Genomic DNA, 19695 nt, shown 5'->3' with positions numbered 1-19695 from the left:
TGTTATTTTTAACGAATTAATGCTTTCAAGTAGCCTCACGTTGGCTTCGTAGCCCAGTCAGCGTGGCAGAGCGTTCTCCAGCCCAGGGTCGAGAACAGCGAGGGGCCCGGGAGCCAAGCCCCGAGCCGGGCCGCGCCCCACCCTCGCCACCTGCCACTGGGCCCGGCGGGACTTGGGGCTCCTGCTGAGGACGGTGCACCGGCGGGACGGGGTGATCCAGCGGGGATGACTGGGGGCACTGCCTGGGGCAGGTGGGTCACGGGTCGAGTGACCGGGAGGGGCCGTCAGGACTCGGGCCCTTCTAGTGCGTCCGGGCTGCTGTCGCGCACGCGGCTGGGGCTTCTCGGGACTTGACCTGCTGCGCAGTGAAGGTCTCTTCCCCGTGTCCTCTAGTGGAGGAGGGGCTAGGAGCCCTCTGGAGCCCTTGACCTGGTCCCTGCCAAAGGCCCTCCACCCTGACACGAGCACACTGCGGGGTCAGGATTAAACATCCGGATTCTGGGGGGTCCACAGGACGGAGCAGAGCAGCGGCACCCCGCTAAGGTAAAGGAATGTTGCTGAGGGCCGGCCAGGCCACGAGACCACGCCTGGGGGGTGGGGACTGTGGCTCCGCGGACTCTGCGGGCCTCCGGCAAACCCAACAATGGAACGACAGGGAAGGGTCCCGAGAGTTCAAGGGAGCCCTGGGCAGAGCCAGGTGCAGGAGAGCCCACCGTCCAGTCCCCATCACCTGCGCTGGTCTGTCACTGACGCGAGGGGACTCTAGGCCCCAGTGCTTCCCAGTTCCCTGGGGTTAGAGTCCGACGTCTGCCTGAAAGGTGGGGGGCCCAGCAGCTGTCTTCTCCGCATCGCCTGGCGGCCAGGGGAGTGGTGTACAGATGTCACCTCGCCAAGAAGCAGCAGAGAGCTGCCCCCTGCTCCTCCAACTTCCCGGGAGAAACCCAGACCCCCTGGGCGGTCACAGGTGCCATCTGCTGTTTCTCCCTCTCAAGAAATGTTAGTGGCAGGGTGCTTGGGTGGCTCAGTGGGTTGGGCGCCTGCCTTCGGCTAGGTCATGATCCCAGGGTCCTGGGATCGAGTCCCGCATTGGGCTCTCTGCTCAGCAGGGAGCCTGCTTCCTCCTCTCTCTCTGCCTGCCTCTCTGCCTGCTTGTGATCTCTGTCTGTCAGATAAATAAAACCTTTAAAAAAAAATTTTTTTTCCTTTGCAGTTGCACCAAAAAGAACAAGGTAGACTTAACCAAAAAGTTAAAAGACTGTCCTCTGAAAACAACAAAACATTCATTAAAGAAATAGAAGATGACAGCTGGACGGAAATGTATTCAGTCTTCCTAGACTGGAGAGTGAATATTGTCAGAGCATCCACACTACTCAGAGCAACCCACAGATTCAGTGCAATCCCCGTCAAAATCTCAACAGCATTTCTTCACAAAATGAGAAACAAATAATCCTAAAATTTGCATGGAACCACCAAAGCTCCCCAGTAGCCAAAGCATTCTTGAGAAGGAAGAATAAAACTGGAGGTAACACAATCCCAGATTTAAGTTCTATTACAAAGTTGTAATAACCCAAACAGTATGGTCCTGGCACAAAAACAGACTCACAGAACAACAGACCAGACTAGAAAGTCCAGAAAGAAATCGACATTTGTGTGGTCACTTCATGGACGCCAAAGGAAGAAAGAGTATACAGTGGGGGTAGGCAGTCATGAATGGTGCTGGGGAAACCAGTGGGTGTGTGCAAAAGAGTAAAACGATCAGTTTCTTACATTAGACACACATTAGCTCAGATATATGTTAGACAAAATCCATAAATATCCTAGTTTAAAAAAAAAGTAATTTCTGACATTAGCCTAAGCAGCATTTTTCTAGCTATTTCTCCTCAGGCAAGGTAAGCAAAGGCACAAGCACAGTACGGGGACCACACTCCCACCAAAGCTTTTGCACAGCAAAGAAAACCAACCAAACGAAAAGGCAACATACTAAATGGGAGAATATATTTGCAAATAATATATATGAAAAGGAATTAATCCAGAATATATTAAGCACTTACACAACTCAAAAACCAACCAACCATCTAATTAAAGGTGGGTTGAGGTCCTGAGCATTCTTCTGGAGAAGACATAACATGGCTAACATACATGAAAAGATGCTCAACCTCACTATCAAAAAGAATAAAGAAGGAGCCCCTGGGGGCCTCTGCCTTTGGCTCAGGTCGTGATCGCAGGGTCCTGGAATCGAGCCCTGCATCGGGCTCTCTGGTCAATGGGGAGCCTGCTTCCTCCTCTCTCTGCCTGCCTCTCGGCCTACTTGTGATTTCTCTTTCAAATAAAAATCTTATAAAAAAAGAATAAAAATAAAGAATATTCTTTAACATAATGAGAGATCACCTGGCACATCTTATTTTATAAGAAAATACAAGTGTTGGCAATGATACGGAGAAAAAGGAACCCTTGTGCACTGTTGGTGGGAATGCACATTGGTGCAGCCGCCCTGGAAAACTGTAGAATATTCTCAAAGAACTAAAAATAGAGATACCATATGATTTAGCAATTCCACGTCTTGGTATTTCCCAAGGAAAATGAAAATACTAATTCGAAAAGATACTGCACTCCTTGCTTATTGTAGTACTGTTCACAATGTCAAGAAATGGAAGCAATCCACACGTACTTTTTTTCTCTTTTCTTTTTTTTTTTTTTTAAAGATTTTATGTATTTATTTGACAGAGAGAAATCACAAGTAGATGGAGAGGCAGGCAGAGAGAGAGAGGGAAGCAGGCTCCCCGCTGAGCAGAGAGCCCGATGCGGGACTCGATCCCAGGACCCTGAGATCATGACCTGGGCCGAAGGCAGACGCTTAACCCACTAAGCTACCCAGGTGCCCCTAATTTTACTTTTCTTCTTATTCTACTTTTTTAACTTTTCCTCTTTCCTCTTTTTCCTCTTTTAACATCTTTAAACTATTTTATCTTAACAATGCCTTTTTAAAAAATCTTTTAAAATTTTCATTGTTAAAGTCATATTTTATCCCTTCATTGTATTTAACCTTATTTTTTGTATACATATACTTTTTTCTTTAAAATTTTGAAATGCAGTTTCTTTTAATAGATCAAAATATACCCTAAACCTAGCACATGGCTTTGTTCTAGTCTTCAGTCTGATCACATTCTCTTCTTTTTTTTTTTTTTTTTCTTTTTTTCAACCACCTTATTGTGTCAATTCCTTTTTTAGAAACTTTTAAAATTTTTCATCTTTACAGACATATCCCACCCTTCATCGTGTTTACCCTTATTCTTGTATATATACAGGTTTTCCTTTCTTCAAAAATTTGGGAGTTACTTTCTTCTAAGAGATCAGAATGCACCAAAAATCAAGTGGGTGGCTCTGTTCTATTCACCAGTCATTCATATATATATATATATATATATATATATATATATATATATATAATATGTATTTTGTATGCATATATACATATATATTTCCCCCCTTTGTATACATATATGCATATATATGTGTGTGCGTATATATGTATGTGTGTGTATTTTCCTCCCTTTATTCTCCCCCCAGTTTGGGGTCTCTTCTGATTTGGTTAGCATGTATTTTTTTGGAGTCTTTGCCATGCCTTTAGTATTTTATTCTCTCTTTCATATATTCTCATCTGAATAAAATGACAAGGCAGAAAAACTCACCACAAAAAAAGAATAGGAGGCAGTACTGAGGGCCAGGGGCCTAATCAATACGGACATTGCTAACATGTCAGCTCTAGAGTTCGGAACAACAATTCTCAAGGTGCTAGCTGGGCTCGAAAAAGGTATGGAAGGTATCAGACAATCCCTTTCTAGAGAAATAAAATCTCTTTCTGGAGAAATAAAATCCCCTTCTGGAGAAATAAAAGAACTAAAATCTAACCAAGTTAAAATAAAAAAAGTTATGGGACACCTGGGTGGAAATAAAGGCCTTAAATGACACACTGGACCAGATGGACATCACAGATATGTTCAGAACATTCCATCCCAAAGCAACAGAATACAAATTCTTCTCTAGTGCACATGGAACATTCTCCAGAATAGATCACATCCTGGGTCACAAATCAGGTTTCAACCATTACCAAAAGATTGTGATCATTCCCTGCATATTTTCAGATGTCAATGTTCTGAATCTAGAACTGTCACAAGAGGAAAGTTGGAAAGAACTCAAATACATGGAGGCTAAAGAGCATCCTACTAAAGAATGAATGTGTCAACCAGGAAATTAAAGAATTGAAAAAATTCATGAAAATGAAAACACAACTGTTCAAAATCTGTGGGACACAGCAAAGGTGGCCCTGAGAGGAAAGTATATAGTGATATAAGCCTTTCTCAAGAAACAAGAAAGGTCTCATACACAACCTAACTCTACACCTAAAGGAGCTGGAGAAAGAACAGCAAAGAAAGTCTAAACCCAGCAGGAGAAGTGAAATCCTAAAGATCAGAGCAGAAATCACTGAAATAGAAACCAAAAGAAAAGGAACAAATTAACGAAACTAGGAACTGGTTCTTGGAAAGAATTAGTAAGATTGATAAACCCCTGGCTAGACTTATCCAAAAGAAAATAGAAAGAACCCAAATTAATAAAATCATGAAAGAAAGATGAGATTACAACTGACACCAAAGAAATAAGAACATATTATGAGCAACTATACACCAGCACATTAGACAATCTGGAAGAAATGGATGCATTCTTGGAGATAATGTAAATTACCCAAACTGAACCAGGAAGAAATAAAAAACTGGAACAGACCCATAACCAATAAGGGGATTGAAGCAGTCGTCAAAATCTACCAACAAACAAGAACCCAGGGCGAGACGACTTCCCAGGGGAATTCTACCAATCATTTAAAGAAGAATTAATACCTATTCTTCTGAAACTGTTCAAAAAAAAAAAAAGAAAGAAAGAAATGGAAGGAAAACTTCCAAACTCATTTTATGAAGCCAGCATTACCTTGATCCCAAAACCAGACAAAGACTCCACCAAAAAGAAGAATTACAGACCAATATCTTTGATGAACACAGATGCAAAAATTCTCACCGAAATACTAGCCAATAGGATACAACAGTACATTGAAAGGATTATTCACCACGGCCAAGTGGGATTTATTCCAGGGCTGCAAGTTTGGCTCAACATCTGCAAATCAATCCATGTGATACAACATATTAATAAAAGAAAGAACCTGGGTGGTGCAGTGGGTTGAGCCGCTGCCTTCGGCTCGGGTCATGATCTCAGGGTCCTTGGATCGAGTCCCGCATCGGGCTCTCTGCTCAGCAGGGAGCCTGCTTCCCCCTCTCTCTCTCTGCCTGCCTCTCTGCCTACTTGTGATCTCTGTCAAAGAAATAAATAAAATCTTTCAAAATAAATAAATAAATAAAAGAAAGAACAAGAACCATAGGATACTCTCAACAGATGCTGAAAAAGCACTTGACAAAATACAGCATCCTTTCTTTATCAAAATTCTTCAAAGTGTAGGGATAGAGGGTATAAACCTCAACAAAGCCATCTATGAAAAACCCACACCAAATATCATTCTCAATGGGGAAAAACTAAGAGCTTTTCCCCTAAGGTCAGGAACACGGTAGGGATGTCCACTATCACCACTGCTATTCAACATAGTACTAGAAGTCCTAGCCTCAGCAATCAGACAACAAAAAGAAATAAAAGGCATCTGAATCGGCAAAGAAAAAGTCAAACTATCACTCTTTGCAGATGATAGCATATTTTATATGGAAAACCCAGAAGACTCTACTCCAAAAATTCTAGAACTCATACAGGAATTCTGGAAAGTGTCAAGATATACAATCAATGCACAGAAATCAGTTCCATTCTATACACCAACAACAAGACAGAAGAAAGAAATTATGGAGTCAATCCCATTTACAGTTGCACCCAAAACCATAAGATACCTAGGAATAAACCTAACCAAAGCGGCAAAGAATCTGTACTCAGAAAACTATAAAGTAATCATGAAAGAAATTGAGGAAGACACAAAAAAATGGGAAAATGTTCCATGCTCATGGACTGGAAGAACAAATATTGTGAAAATGTCTACACTACCTAAAGCAATCAACTTTTTTCAAAGAAATGGAACAAATAATCCTAAAATTTATGTGGAACTAGAAAAGATCCTGAATAGCCAGAGGAATGTTGAAAAGAAAACCAAAGTTGGTGGCATCACAATTCCAGACTTCAAGCTCTATTACAAAGCTGTCATCATCAAGACAGCATGGTACTGGCACAAAAGCAGACAGATAGATCAATAGAACAGAATAGAGAGACCAGAAATGGATGCTCAACTTTATGGTCAACTAATCTTTGACAAAGCAGGAAAGAATGTCCAATGGAAAAAAGACAGCCTCTTCAATAAATGGTGCTGGGAAAACTGGACAGCCACATGCAGAAGAATGAAACTGGACCATTTCCTTACACCACACACAAAAAATAGACGTAAAATCGATGAAAGACCTCAGTGTGAGACAGGAATCCATCAAAATCCTTGGGGGGAACACAGGCAGCAACCTCTTTGACCTCAGCCACAGTGGCTTCTTCCTAGAGACATCACCAAAGGCAAGGGAAGCAAAGGCAAAAATGAACTATTGGGATTTCATCAAGATCAAAAGTTTTTGCACAGCAAAGGAACAGTCAATAAAACCAAAAGACAACTGACAGAATGGGAGGAGATATTTGCAAGCGACATATCAGATAAAGGGCTAGTATCCAAAATCTAGAAAGAACTTATCAAACTCAACAACCAAAGAACAAATAATCCAGTCAAGAAATGGGCAGAGGAAATGAACAGACATTTCTGTGAAGAAGACATCCAGATGGTCAACAGACACATGAAAAAGTGCTCCACATCACTCATGATCAGGAAAATACAAATCAAAACCACAATGAGATCCCACCTCACACCAGTCAGAATGGCTAAAATTAAGAAGTCAGGAAATGACAGTTGTTGGCGAGGATGCGGAGAAAGGGGAACCCTCCTACTCTGGGAAGGGACTAAGAAAAGGATTTAAAACAACAACATTGTGAACATACACTGAGTCATAGGCCTTCTACCGTGGCTTCAAGTCCTGGCTTGTTCTAACCCAGCAAGGGCCAGCTTCTTAGAGCTAGAAAGGGTGGGGCTCTTCGTTTACCAGGTGGTCTGCTTGTTAAACAACACAGCCAGAAATAATTGGGGGGGGGCACCTGGGGGCTCAGTAAGTTAAGCATCTGCCTTCGTCTCAGCTCATGATCTGGGGTCCCGGGATGGAGCCCCACATCGGGCTCCCTGCTCAGCGGGATAGACGGCTGGCCTGGGAGCTGGACTTCCTGGGAGCAGGTGCACCGAGGGGGAGCCAGGGCCCAGAGGAGACCGTTTGTTTGAGCAGCTCAAAAGCGATGTCCCTTGGGATGGTTTGGCTTCATCGAATCAACGGCTGGTCGTTCTGCTCCGCAGTGACCCACATCCTAGAAATCGGAGAGAACCACCTCTTTCATGGACAAGCTTTTGAGTAACTGTAGTGCTTACAGTGTCGTGGGATGGGCCACCACAGCTGAGTTTCCCTTGATCTCCGAAGCCTGTAGATGACAACCGGGGACAGAGTAACAGCCCGGGCTGCCTCCCTCCTGCTTTGGCCTCTGTTCCTCCGGTGACCTCAGCTTTCTACAGGGCAGAGCCCAGCCTCAGTTCTGCCGGAGGCCACCCAGAAGCCCTGTAGGTGGCGGAGAGTGGGGCGGACCCCATCCTGGAGGAAGGAAGCCGCTGGAGAACACGGGGGCTGGCACCCAGGGAAGCTCTGCAGGGGGCAGGAGATGCCCGAAGGCTTTCAGCAGGAAGGCACGCGGCCACAGCCGAGGGAGCAGCGGTTCCGAGCAGCGAGATGGAGACCAGCCGTGCCCGCTGCCCTTGGTGGTGCAAGCGGCCAGACTCCTTGGTGTCCTTAGCGAGATGTGTCCCCCGAGTGAGGTTAAGGGCCACTCCCAGCACTGCTGACATGGCACCTGTGAGAATTTCCTGCACTGGCAGGTTCTCCAGGCAGCCCTGGGCGTCCTACTGTGTGTCCTACTGTGCGTCCTACTGTGTGTCGCAGGTAGCGTCATGGTCCCCAGGCCGGGGGCTCCGTCCCGCAGGCCGCCTCCGCCCCCACACCAGCCGCAGGTGCTCCGGGCCGCGTGGCTCTACACCCGAGTCCCCACGGCCCCGTCCTCAGGCTCGGGAACTCACTCTGGCGGCTCACAGAGCTCAGGGAAACACCGACACGCGCCGGCTTATTCCAGAACCCAGCATAGGGTAAGGGATGCAGATGAGCAGCCAGATGGAGACGCACAGAGGACAAGGTCTGGGAGGGCCCTCGGGGGGCTGGGGGGCATCACCCCCTCCACACTCTGCATGTTCACCCACCCGGGGGCTCCCCGAGTTCCCACTGCTGGGAATTTCGTGGGGATTCCTCACGTGGGCGTGATGGAGCACGAAATCCATCTCCAGCCCCGTCTGCTCCTCGGAGGACGTGGGGTGCGGCTGGAGGGGCCCCGCCTCTGATGCCAGCTCCAGCCGCCCCGGCCTGAAGCTATGCCTCGCCTCATTCGATCACATGTGCTCCTGCCCCCCAGGAAATTGCAAGGGGGTCCGGGCTCCGTGTCAGGAACTGGGAGCAGAGAAATGGAGGCTTTGTATTTTATCACAAAGGTGTGATGAGAACCGGTTGTAGAAGGTGGAGAGGCAGACCTGGCAGTGGGGAATTAGAACATGTGAGCGTATTGGGGTGGGCTCAGCCTTCCCTGGGGGGGGTTCCGGGGAACAGAGCTGGAGCCCCAGCCGTCCTCTGTGTGAGTGTCTGCCCGTTTGGGTGGGGGTCTGTTGGGGTCAGGAGGATCGGCCTGCTGGTGCTTTGAGATAAAGCTGCACTAGGAGGCTGAGGTCTGGGGAAGAAAGTTTCGGAGATGGGGCTGAGCTGGAGCAGGGACACCCTGTCCCTGATAAGAGCTGGGGATGACAGGTCCTTCTGTATGCAGCTAGGAAGGGGCCAGAGGGAGGTGCCCCCCAGGCTCAGGACTTAGTTAAGATGCGGGAGAGGGAAGGCGTGGGTGGTCAGCCCCTATGGGCTGCTCGAGGTTGGAATCCTCGTGGGAGGAACATCCGTGAACTGGAAGACCCGAATGTGCTCTGTGTCCGTGGCTGGTGCAGCTCCCAGCGCTCACCGCCCCCCACCCCCGGGCAGCTGGAAGCCGCAGCCCTGCAGCCTCGGGCACCCGAATTGCCACAATCCCTGGGGTGCTCCGGTCCACTTCACGACTCTCTCTCTGGGCTTCTCCTAGTGGTCCTCAGAGGACGGGGGACGTGGTTGACGACAGAGTCAGAACAAGTGCTCTCCTTTGACGTGTGGCGGGGGCACAGACGCCCCACTTCTCACTAACGGAGAACAGGTTTGGGGGGCAGGTGCTCCTGGAGTCATGGCCTGCTCTGGCCTGTGTGACACCTGTCCTTGTCAGCACTGAGAACTGCAGCTTGTTGTGGGTAGAACAAAGGCTCTCGGAATAGAAAGGAACCTTCTAGATCATCCATAGGAGTCTTCTTCCTCTGTCCCATCTTCAACAATGCTTCCCAGCTCCAGCTCCTCAAATTTGGAACTGCTCTGCCAGAAGCTTGGTCTGGGGCGGGGGAGGGGACGGGGGGGGGGGGGGGGAGGGAGATGGGAGAGTGTGGGGGAGGGGAGGGGAGGCAGTGGGGGAGGGAGGGAGGAGCTGGTGCTGTCCCTGCCCATGTAAGGAGGCTCTCAGAGCCCCAGGTCTCAGCCGGCTGGCCTCAAGGAGCCCCTGTCCCCTCCCCCACTGGTACTGCAGGTGTTTCCGTGTGAGGCTTCTTGCTGTCCTAGAGCTGTCCCCCTCGGCCTCTCCTTCCACTGGACCCAGAGCAAAGCAAGGAAACAGCTTAGCCGTTGTTGCAAGTGCTCCGGGAACAAAAACATCCCTGTGTCCCGCCTGGAACAATGCTTCTTTCTCCCCACCAGAGCGGAGGGCAGCGTTAACCCCTGATCTCCCCAGGCGCCCCCACGCTCCGCTCCAGTTCTTATGCCTTCTTTCCCCGTCCCCACAGCGGTTGTCCACGCAGCCTGCCATCCCTCCAAGGGGACCGGCGCATGTTTGAGGTGAGCAGGGACAAGGGCACAGGAGAGAACGCGGCCTCCGCACTTAGGACACCGCGTGGTGATCGCCCTCTCACCGCCTTCCTGCCTGTCGCTTTCCGCTGAGCGACACACACACATTCCAGTCCGGTGAATGCGATCTGGCCTGAGCTAAGGCAGCCAGACCATCTCCGGTCGTTTCTGTCCCACTGTCCCTCTGGGGCGTTTGGTGGCTGGAGATGGGGTGGGGGGGGGCTTGACACCCTACAATTCACGACTCCCGGCCCGTCCTGCAGGCCGTCTTTGTCCACAGCCACAGCACCCACCAGGGGCCCACTGGGCCGCTCTAAGTAGGAAGCGGTCTGTAACCGCCTGACCTTGAAACCCAGCTCTGTCCAACACGTGTGCATGTAAACGAGCTCCCCGGAGCAGAGCCCTGAGCACCAGGAGAGGAGGGCCTGGCCTGCGGGGAGGCTGGACCCCAGGGGGCTCGCCTGTGGTTTCAGGGCCCGCTGTGTTGTCCGGGCCCAGGCTGCTCACACTTTCTCTGAGTCGTTCCAGACTGCTTTGTCGAGATACCACTGACGTACGAGGAACCGTGCGGACTTAAGTGTGGACGTCTGCGCACACGTGTGACCACCAGCACGGTTCAGAAAGTGAGTGCGACGACCCTCCTCCACTGAGGACCACCTGCCCCATCAGAAGACCCTCCTGGCGGATTCTTTTTTTTTTTTTTTTTAAGATTTTATTTATTTATTTGACCGAGAGTAATCACAAGTAGGCAGAGAGGCAGGCAGAGAGAGAGGAGGAAGCGTGCTCCTTGCTGAGCAGAGAGCCCGATGCGGGGCTCGATCCCAGGACCCTGGGATCATGACCTGAGCCAAAGGCAGAGGCTTAACCCACTGAGCCCCCCAGGCATCCCACTGGTGGATTCTTGAATGGCGTCCGTCAACTAGGCGTTAACCTAGTTGCTTGTGTTTGTTTTTATCTGAGAACTTTGTCAAGACACAAAATGATCCATTGACTGGCAAGGAGGCCACCCGGGGAAGTGAACTGTGCGGCTCCGCCCCAGTGTGCATCTGCGACTCCGTCCTCAGGGACGGGGCACTGGGAAGGGGTAGAGGGGAGGGGAGGGAGAGGCTCAGAGGAAGGTGGAGACCCCCATGGGAGGACGGTGGAGACCCTCATGGCTCAGACCCACGGTGGAAGAGCCAGATACACGGGAACACTGGGGGCTGAGACTTCTAAGTGGCCTCACACAGCCTGGGGCATCCGGGGGAGCTTTCCTTAACCCAGCGACGGGGGGCTCTGAGCTGCTGTCCATCTGAAACCTCCCTGGGGCCACGTCTGCCGCCCCCAGGCTTCACGGCGGTCCTTGGCTGCGAGGCACTGGCTGGGATCCTCCCATCACAGCATTTCAAGCAGGGGCTTGGTTGGTGGGGTGCTGGGGATGGCTGTGGCACTCTCGGGGGAGCTGAACCTCTACGTCTGCACAGGTGTCTGTTGGGTTCTCTGTCCCTGGAGGACCCTGGTTCGTACACTGGTTCCTGCTGCTCAACAGCCTCATGATCTCTTGCTGGGGTCAGTCTAATTTTAGCCTTTCTTGTATGCGTGTGATGGTATCTCATTGTGGGCTTCCTTTGGATCGTCCTGGAAATTCTACTGCTGAGCACCCTTTCCTGTTCTAATTGGCCATCAGGGAATCTTTGGTGAAGTGTTTGTTTTTAAATACACTTTTTCTTGTTGGTTTGTAGGAACTCTTCCTTGGCAAGTCCTTTAGTTTGTGTGCGGACCCTCACTCCCAGTCTGTGCTGAGCTTCTCATTGTCTTAATGGTCATGAGAGAAGCAGAAATGGCCCATTTTTATGGATCTGATTCAACCCTTTAAGTTCTTAGTGCGTTTCGTGTCCTACCCCGAGATTGATATTTTCTACATTTTTTCCCAGGAATTTCATAGATTAAGGCTGTGATCCATCTCAAATTTCTAAATTCCATGTTTAATGCTAATAAGTTATTTGTAGCTTATTTTGGATTTTCTATGTACAACCCTATTATCTCTGCATAGTCATGTCTTCCCTCCTCAAGTCTCACACTTTTTTTTTCTTGCCTCTTAACACTGGGCAGAGTCTCTAGTACAATTTGAACAGAATAGTGATGTATGAAGATTCTAACACACCTTTCTCCATATTTGGTAGAAACCGTAGACAAAACATTGGTGACAAATACGACCAAACTGACCTATACAGAACATTACGTAATACGCACAGAATGCATTCCAGTGCGATTCAAGAACAGTAACCAAAATGCGCGGTCTGCTGGGCCATGAAGGAAGTCTACAAATTTTAAAAACCTGAAATCCTATAGATCATAGTCTTAGACCACAGGGGAATTGAACCATAGTCATAATGAAAAGAAAATCAGAAAGTCTTGCAATGTTTAAAATTGAACCTAACTGGGGCGCCTGGGTGGCTCAGTGGGTTAAAGCCTCTGCCTTCGGCTCAGGTCATGATCTCAGGGTCCTGGGATCGAGCCCCGCATCAGGCTCTCTGCTCAGCGGGGAGCCTGCTTCCTCCTCTCTCTCTGCCTGCCTCTTGCCTACTTGTGATCTCTGTCTGTCAAATGAATAAATAAAAATATTTTTTTTAAATTGAACCTAACTTTTATCTCCCAAGAGTCAGTGAGGGATTCACAGTGCGAATTCTCCACCTTCACCGCAACACCCGGGCTCGGAGACTACGGCACTCCGTCTGGGAGGGCACCCACTCTTGGAGGCTGCTCAGGAATTAAGGCTCAAATCAGAGCTCTGCCCGCCCCAGCCACACCCGGCAGCCTTGGCCTGAGGTTCCCCCTACCAACCCGCAGCTGCCCTTTCTGGTGGCCCTGCGCTAAGGGGCTCAGCATGGCCCTATGGGATTGGGAAGGCCCAGTCTGAACTACTTCTAGTTACGATGCTGCTACTGTATTGTCCTCATAGGTCCCAAAACACAATTTCTGAGTGAAAACAATGTGTCATATTGTCCTCAAGTTTTTGAAAATAAGCTTGTGAGCTATTTATTAGAAATGTTGATTCAATCTGTTTTCATTCTTCTGGGACAATAAACAGCCCCAAATCATGATTGTGACTTACCGAGCGCCCACTCCTGTGATACATCTCATGGGCTCTTTGTCGAGTTCTCCCTTTCAAACTCCCAAGTGGAGATGTGCCTATGATTAGTTACATTTCTATATAGTTAGAGACTGTGTAAGTCACACAGGATTTTATCAGGGTCAGAAATCAAAGTGGGTTCCCAAATGGACCCCCAATCCCCGTTTGTTCTACGTATGGCGCTATTTTCCCTCTTACCTCAGCGCTTAGCGACCTGGAAATGTGACAAGCATGTGGCTAGCTGGAATTAATTCAGCTGGCCTTTTTCTTTTTTCTTTTTCTTTTTTTTTTTAACATCTGTCTATTAAAATAATTATCTGGGTGGAAGACCTTTGAGCAAGGTACTCAAATAACCCTAGGAATAGAGACACTGTAATGCTTTTCTGATTTTACAGTCCCTGGAAGGAGAAGTGTCAGCCTCCAGTATCTTCACAGCAGGAAGACAAGTCTGAAACAGTATTTAAAAGTAGCTCAGCCTGTTCTACAAAAGGAGCAAATGCTAATAATAAATATCGCTAAATATTTCCTTACCTACTGTTATTTACTTCCCAACACTTGTAGTCTCTACATGTTGTGACGACGATTTATGTCACTCAGAATCTGCAGGGAAAGAACTTACACAGAGCATGTGAGCTTTAGGGGTACTTAATGTTTAAACTAACTGTGACAGTTAGCTACTTCGTTCTGTTCTAGAAGCCGTGAATGGGGCTAGAGATCTCTACGATGTCTGGCAGTTCTAAAATTCTGACTTTAGATCATTTCTTTGACTCAGAGACTTGGGCAAGAAGGGGAGGAGTCCAGCGACTGGGAGCATCTCTGTTAACCTGTAACCAGGTAACGTGGTTTCTTTGTATTCTTGTTAAAGATTGTCCCAAGTTCCCCCACTTCAGTCATAATTATAACAATAATCCGTTTTCTTTTTAAATTATAAAATGGGGCTCCTGGATGGCACAGTGGGTTAAGCCTCTGCTTTCTGCTCAGGTCATGATCTCAGTTCTCTGCTCGGTGGGGAGCCTGCTTCCCCCCCCCCCCCCCCCCCCCCCCCGTCTCTCTGCCTACTTGTGATCTCTGTCAAATAAATAAAATTTAAAAAAGAATCCTGCTGGTTAACAACAGCACGGAGGACAACGTTCTTGTGCATGCTGGACCCTTAGGTGCAGACCCAAGCATTGTGAGTTCATCTCCAGCCACAAACAGACTCATAGTATGAGGATGCTTTGACAGCCTACGAAGCACTTAGCCATTCCAAGGGTGGAACCAGAAGGGGAGGCTCTTCCCTCTTAAAGCACTAGTTTCAGGCTCTTAAAATTGCCTGGGAAGGGGCGCCTGGGTGGCTCAGGGGGTTAAGCCTCTGCCTTCAGCTCAAGCCGTGATCTCAGGATCCTGGGATAGAGCCCCGAGTTGGAGTTGGGCTCTCTGCTCGGCGGGGTCCTGCTTCCCCCCCTCTCTCTGCCCGCTTCTTTGCCTACCTATGACCTCTTGTCAATAAGTAAATAAGTAAATCTTTAAAAAAAAAATAATTGCCTGGGAAATGTGTGAGATTCTTGCATATCCTAACGCCCAAGCCTCGGCGGGCCTGCGAGCAGCTGACTTTCTGCAGAGCCAGGACCGCCCCTGCTGGCAGGAAGAGCTCCCCAAGGGAAGGGGAGGTGCTCTCGGTAGTCTGCAGCCCCAGGGGTCCGCGGGGGAAGGGTGGGTGTCTGCTGGGGGGTCCCACCCACGACCCCGCCCAGGCGTGCAAGCCCGCGCGTCACAGGAAGGGCCAGGAGTCTGGGGGGTCCTACCCACGACCTTACCCACGCGTGTAAGCCCCAGGGTCCGCGGGGAAGGGTGCCTGTGGGGGTGGGGGTGGGGTCTTGCCCACCGACACCACCCACCTGTGCACAGCCCCAGGGTCCGCGGCAAGAACCCGGTGTTGTGAGTGGGTGGCGGGTCCTGCCCACGCCCACACCCACGCGTGCATAGCCCGAGGGTCCGCAGGAGCGGCCAGGAGTCTGGGGGGGCTGTTCCGTCCACGATCCCGCCCACGCGTGCAAGCCGGCGGGCTCTGCGGGAAGGGGCCTGCCTGGAGGGCCCTGCCCCGGCCGGGTTGCGCCCCCCCCGCCCCCCCACGCGTGCGCAGCCAGGCCGGGCGTTGGGCTTAGGAGGGGCCGCGGGCGGCCACGTGGCCCCGCAGGAATGCGCGGGCGTGAGGGTGGAGCGCGGCCGAGGACGGGCAGGCGCGCTATCCAATGGGCTCCCGGCGCCGTCGGATCCGGCCAATCAGGGCGTGGGGGTGGGGCTGCCTCCCTGTGGGCGGGGCCGGGGCGCATCCCCGGCGGCAGGAGCGGGGCAGGGTGAGGGGCGCTCGGAGGGACGGCGGGCGGGGGTCTCGGCCGGGTGAGTGCGGGCTGGCGGCCCGGGGTTCCTGCGGGGCGAGATCGGGCCGGGAGGCGGGATCCCGGGGGACGATGTGGGCCCAGGGCAGGAGCGGGGGTCCGGGTGGGGGCGTGAGTGTCGGCCGGAGGGAGCAGGGGTCCTGGGGGCGGCGCGGGGCTGCGGCCGGCGCGGGGAGGCGCGGGTCCTCGGAGCGAGCGTCCCGCCGGTTGGTCGCGGGGCCGCGGATGAGCCTTCGCCCCCGACGGCCTGTCCGGTGCGACGGCTCGCGCGCTCGCGCAGTCCGGCCGGGCTGCGAGTCCCGGCTGCCCGCCGCCTGAGGTCTGCGGGTGCGCGCGCCGACGGCGCGGGGTGGCCCTCGGTTCCCGGGGGCCGTGCGGGTGACGGACCCAGCGCCGCCGCAGCGCCAGCGGGGTGCGCCCTGTGCCTTCTGCCCAGCGCGCAGTGCAGGTCACGGGCCCCGAGCGGCCCCGCGGCTTTCGGGGGGCGTCCTCCCGGCTCCCCTGCGCACAGCCGGCGCCGCCCCCAGCTCCCGAAGTGTGTCCCCTGCACGCTTGGGTACAGACAGTGCGGGCAAAGGATCACAGGCAGCCTCCCAACTTCCGTGGGGTGCTCCCTGTCCCCTGGCACGACAGTGCAGGGAGCAGACCATGAGCAGCACCCCCAAGTTTAGCAGCTGTTCCCCCCAATCCCCGCAGCCACGCACAGGTGTGGAGTAAGAAGCCCATGAGCGGCTGCCCCCACCTTCAGCATTGCCCCGTGTCCCCGGGGTCGATGGTAGTGGGCTGTCAGGACCCTGCGGGAGAACGGAGGAGTTGAGGTGTTTATTTGGAAGAGTGATTTCCCTTTTCCTCCAAAGACAAAGTCAGTGGCCTGCTTTAGGATGAAGGCGCACGCTACTTACGAAACAGGTGTTCCCCTCCGCCCAGAAACCGAAGCCGGTGTGCCGGCCTCGGCGGGCAGATGCCTGCTTCTCCCCGCGCGGCCACACTTCTCCGTGGGACCCGAAGTTCTGAACATAAACACTTGAGGAAATGATTCAGCTTGTCCCGGGGCATCAACGTTCAGAAAACAACAGCAGATATATTTGATGTCATGTACGATTCATGGCCATGACTCACTTTCGCCAGAGGTAAAACTTCTTATTAACCCCAAACCTTTGGGGCTTTTCTTTTGGCTCTAGTTGAGCCACAGAGTAAAACTGGGGTAGCCTGCTGCATTTGGGACCCTGTGCAAGGGTTACTTAGTTTCCCCACAGGCTGAACGTTGCAGGGAGCGTGGTTTTCTCTGCTCATTTGTTGCTTACAAAATGTAATCTGAACATGTTTCCTAGGAAATTACTTATTAGAGAAGAAAGAGGAGATTTACTGTTTGTAGTTTTTAAAATATCACTTGCTCCATAATCTGGCAGCATTCCCTTGATTGGCTCAGGGATGTGATTTAGTGGCCAACATCGTTAGGTCGGTGTATCACGTCTTTTTGTCATCAGATACAGACTTTGATGGTGTCTTGTCATTTGTCTAAGATGCTCTTTCCTAACTGGTCAGTCTTTCCATCAAAAGAGTTAGAATAGGACAGAGGAAAAATTGAAACTGATTCCGGATAGCCTTCTACCTTTTAAAAGTTGAGCTTGACTTGCCCTGAATTTACTGTCTGGATCACCGAGACATTCCTAAGCGCCATATTTTCTCTGTAGTTTCTTTTGTGGTGTAGTCAGAAGGAGAGTCTTTGGGAATTCTTTTGGATAGAGGCACGCCGGTGATTTCAAGGGGCTTTGAGAGGAGCCTGCGGTGAGTTCTGGAACTGCTTGCCCGGCCCTGGGTGCGTCAGGTCATCCCACAGAGCTTCTGTTTACTCCTTATGAAATTGCTGGGACGTAGTACCTACGGCTTATTACACCGAAGCTTTCTGCCTAATGAAGAACAACTAAAACCGAGGCGAGTTGGGCTGTATTATTCTTTAAATAATACTTTTAAAACCCCGTCATGAGATACAGTATTTTATTGCACAGGGAGTCCTCAGAAGGCTGCGGGGAAAGAGTCAGGTACTGGAGCACGTTCGTGTTCCATTGATCTGGGACTCCCAGTTTGCCCAGGTAGGAAGGTGAGTGCGGAGAAGTATGACAGGCGAGGAAAGGAGGTGATAACCACTCAGGAGCTCGCCTTCTCCCTTTTTCATGAAAGCCTTGGACCAGTGTAATTTTGACAAAAGGAGGGAATCCTGGAGCTTTGCAGCAGACAGGGCAGTTCCAGGTCTGCGGAGAGCTGCCGGGGTCCCGCAGGAGAGCGGAGCGTGTTCTGCGGGAGGGTGTGGGCAGGGCTGGCTCCATGGGTGGCCATGTGTCCACCCTGTGACAGTTGTGACAGGTCAGGGCTGTGATCAGGTTGCTGGCTAAGGACAGGGGAGGCCCGGGTGGAGAGCTAGCGGGGCCCCTTCTCCTGGGCCACCGGCCTCAGCCGACACATGCGAGCTCTCTGTCTGTCCCTGTTCCTCCAGTTCAGACTGCTCCGCGTCGCCAGGCCGAGACGCTGGTTTGGGCGTCTTTCTTTGCGTGTGTATGAAGTTTCAAAACCTTGATGATGGAAATGATGGGCCATCAGAACCTCTGTTCCTCTTGTATTTCCTGCTCTCCTCTAAGTCACCGCCATGAATTGTACCTGCTAGGGGAAGGGGTGTCTGTGCCTTATTTCCTATTGTAATTAACAGGAAAATGATCTTTTGAAATACTAAAAATCCTAAAAATCCTTTGTGCGTGTTCATGTTTTTCTCTTCCATGGACCCTCTTCCAGTATTAGAAATTGTTTTTTTTTTTTTTTTTTAAAGATTTTATTTATTTACTCGACAGAGAGAGATCACAAGCAGGCAGAGAGAGAGAGAGGAGAAAGCAGGCTTCCCGCTGAGCAGAGAGCCCGATGCGGGACTCGATCCCAGGACCCCGAGATCACGACCCGAGCCAAAGGCAGCGGCCCAACCCACTGAGCCACTCAGGCGCCCCTAGAAATTGTTTTTTAACGTAAAACAGCCTCAGAGCTGTAACAGGGTGCCGTGGCCTGTGTGCGGGGGAGAGCTGGAGAGGGAGTGTGCTTGCCGTTGGGCGTGGGGAGTGGCACGTTGTGCCCGCAAAGGAAATCGTGGCCCCGTGGTGGGGGGAGGTGGGGGGGGGTGCGCACCTGGGGGCCCATCTTGGGCTCTGAAATCTTGACCCGGTGAATCACTTGTGACTTGACCTGGGGAATTTATGAAGAAAACAGAATGAGCCGTGGAGGGCACCTGCATCCTTTGCCCTGGCACAGCTCCATGGAGCAAAGGAACCCTTCGCCGGTGAGGCGTGGCAGGCTCCCTGAGGGTCTGGGCTTTGCTTCCTGCGAAGAGGGTCTGTCTCCATCCTCATCGGAACCAGAGCTGTGCGGTCTGGCTATGGAGACCCAGACCCTTACGCGTGGATATTATGATTTTTAAGAAAGAAATACGGACATTTACTTTGAGATAGAAATACCAATTGTAAAACTGCAAAGTCACATATAGACGTGAGAACTGAACTTGTGTTTCTTTCCTCGGTATGCGCAGCCTGGGGCTGCCCGGACGAGGAAGGCCGAGGCCCTCTGTCTGGATAGAAGGGAGCTGTGCGCGCAGAGCGCTCTGTCATCTCTTCCTTACTTCTCTCGAGGGAGAATGGAGTGGGCACTGAGCTGACGGCAAGGGACGGGAGACGAGTGAACGGAAGAGCCATGTTCACGCTGATTTGCGCTGTGCCCAGTGAGCAGAGAGGTTGGAAGCCTGGACTCGGAAGCGTTGGTGTTCAGGGAGGCTGTGGTCCGAGTTTCCCGCACACAGAGTCACCCCACTGGGCTGCCTCATCAGACCAGGTCCTGCCTTTCTAAGGGCAGCTTGAGAGTGGCTTGAAACCCTAGGGCATTGGCTGAGCGGTCTGGACGGGACCCCTGTGTGGGCCAGTGTAGACACAACCCAGGGAGTTCCAGAGCTATTGATGAGCACATTTCTGAGGCCGGAGTTTGTTTCTCCGCGAGAAGCCTT

General features: G+C 51.2%; 1 protein-coding gene across 5 annotated transcripts in view; it reads left to right on the top strand.

The window, feature by feature from the left end:
* The first annotated feature begins 15574 nt into the window (after positions 1–15574).
* The window catches only part of ARHGEF10 (Rho guanine nucleotide exchange factor 10), an 81650-nt gene continuing 77529 nt past the window's right edge, over positions 15575–19695 (top strand). For 3 of the 5 annotated variants that reach the window (XM_059156289.1, XM_059156288.1, XM_059156285.1), the window contains exon 1: positions 15584–15663. The gene's annotated coding sequence lies outside the window, so the exon portion shown is untranslated. Of the gene's footprint in view, positions 15664–16519; positions 16793–19695 lie in introns of those variants that run through there. The other 2 variants (XM_059156287.1, XM_059156286.1) reach the window with 2 other exon arrangements.

Source organism: Mustela lutreola, chromosome 18 (genome assembly GCF_030435805.1).
Source record: "Mustela lutreola isolate mMusLut2 chromosome 18, mMusLut2.pri, whole genome shotgun sequence".
NCBI lineage: Eukaryota > Metazoa > Chordata > Mammalia > Carnivora > Mustelidae > Mustela > Mustela lutreola.
The sequence above is the reverse complement of the archived record's forward strand: the minus strand, read 5'-3'. Positions and strand labels throughout refer to the sequence as shown.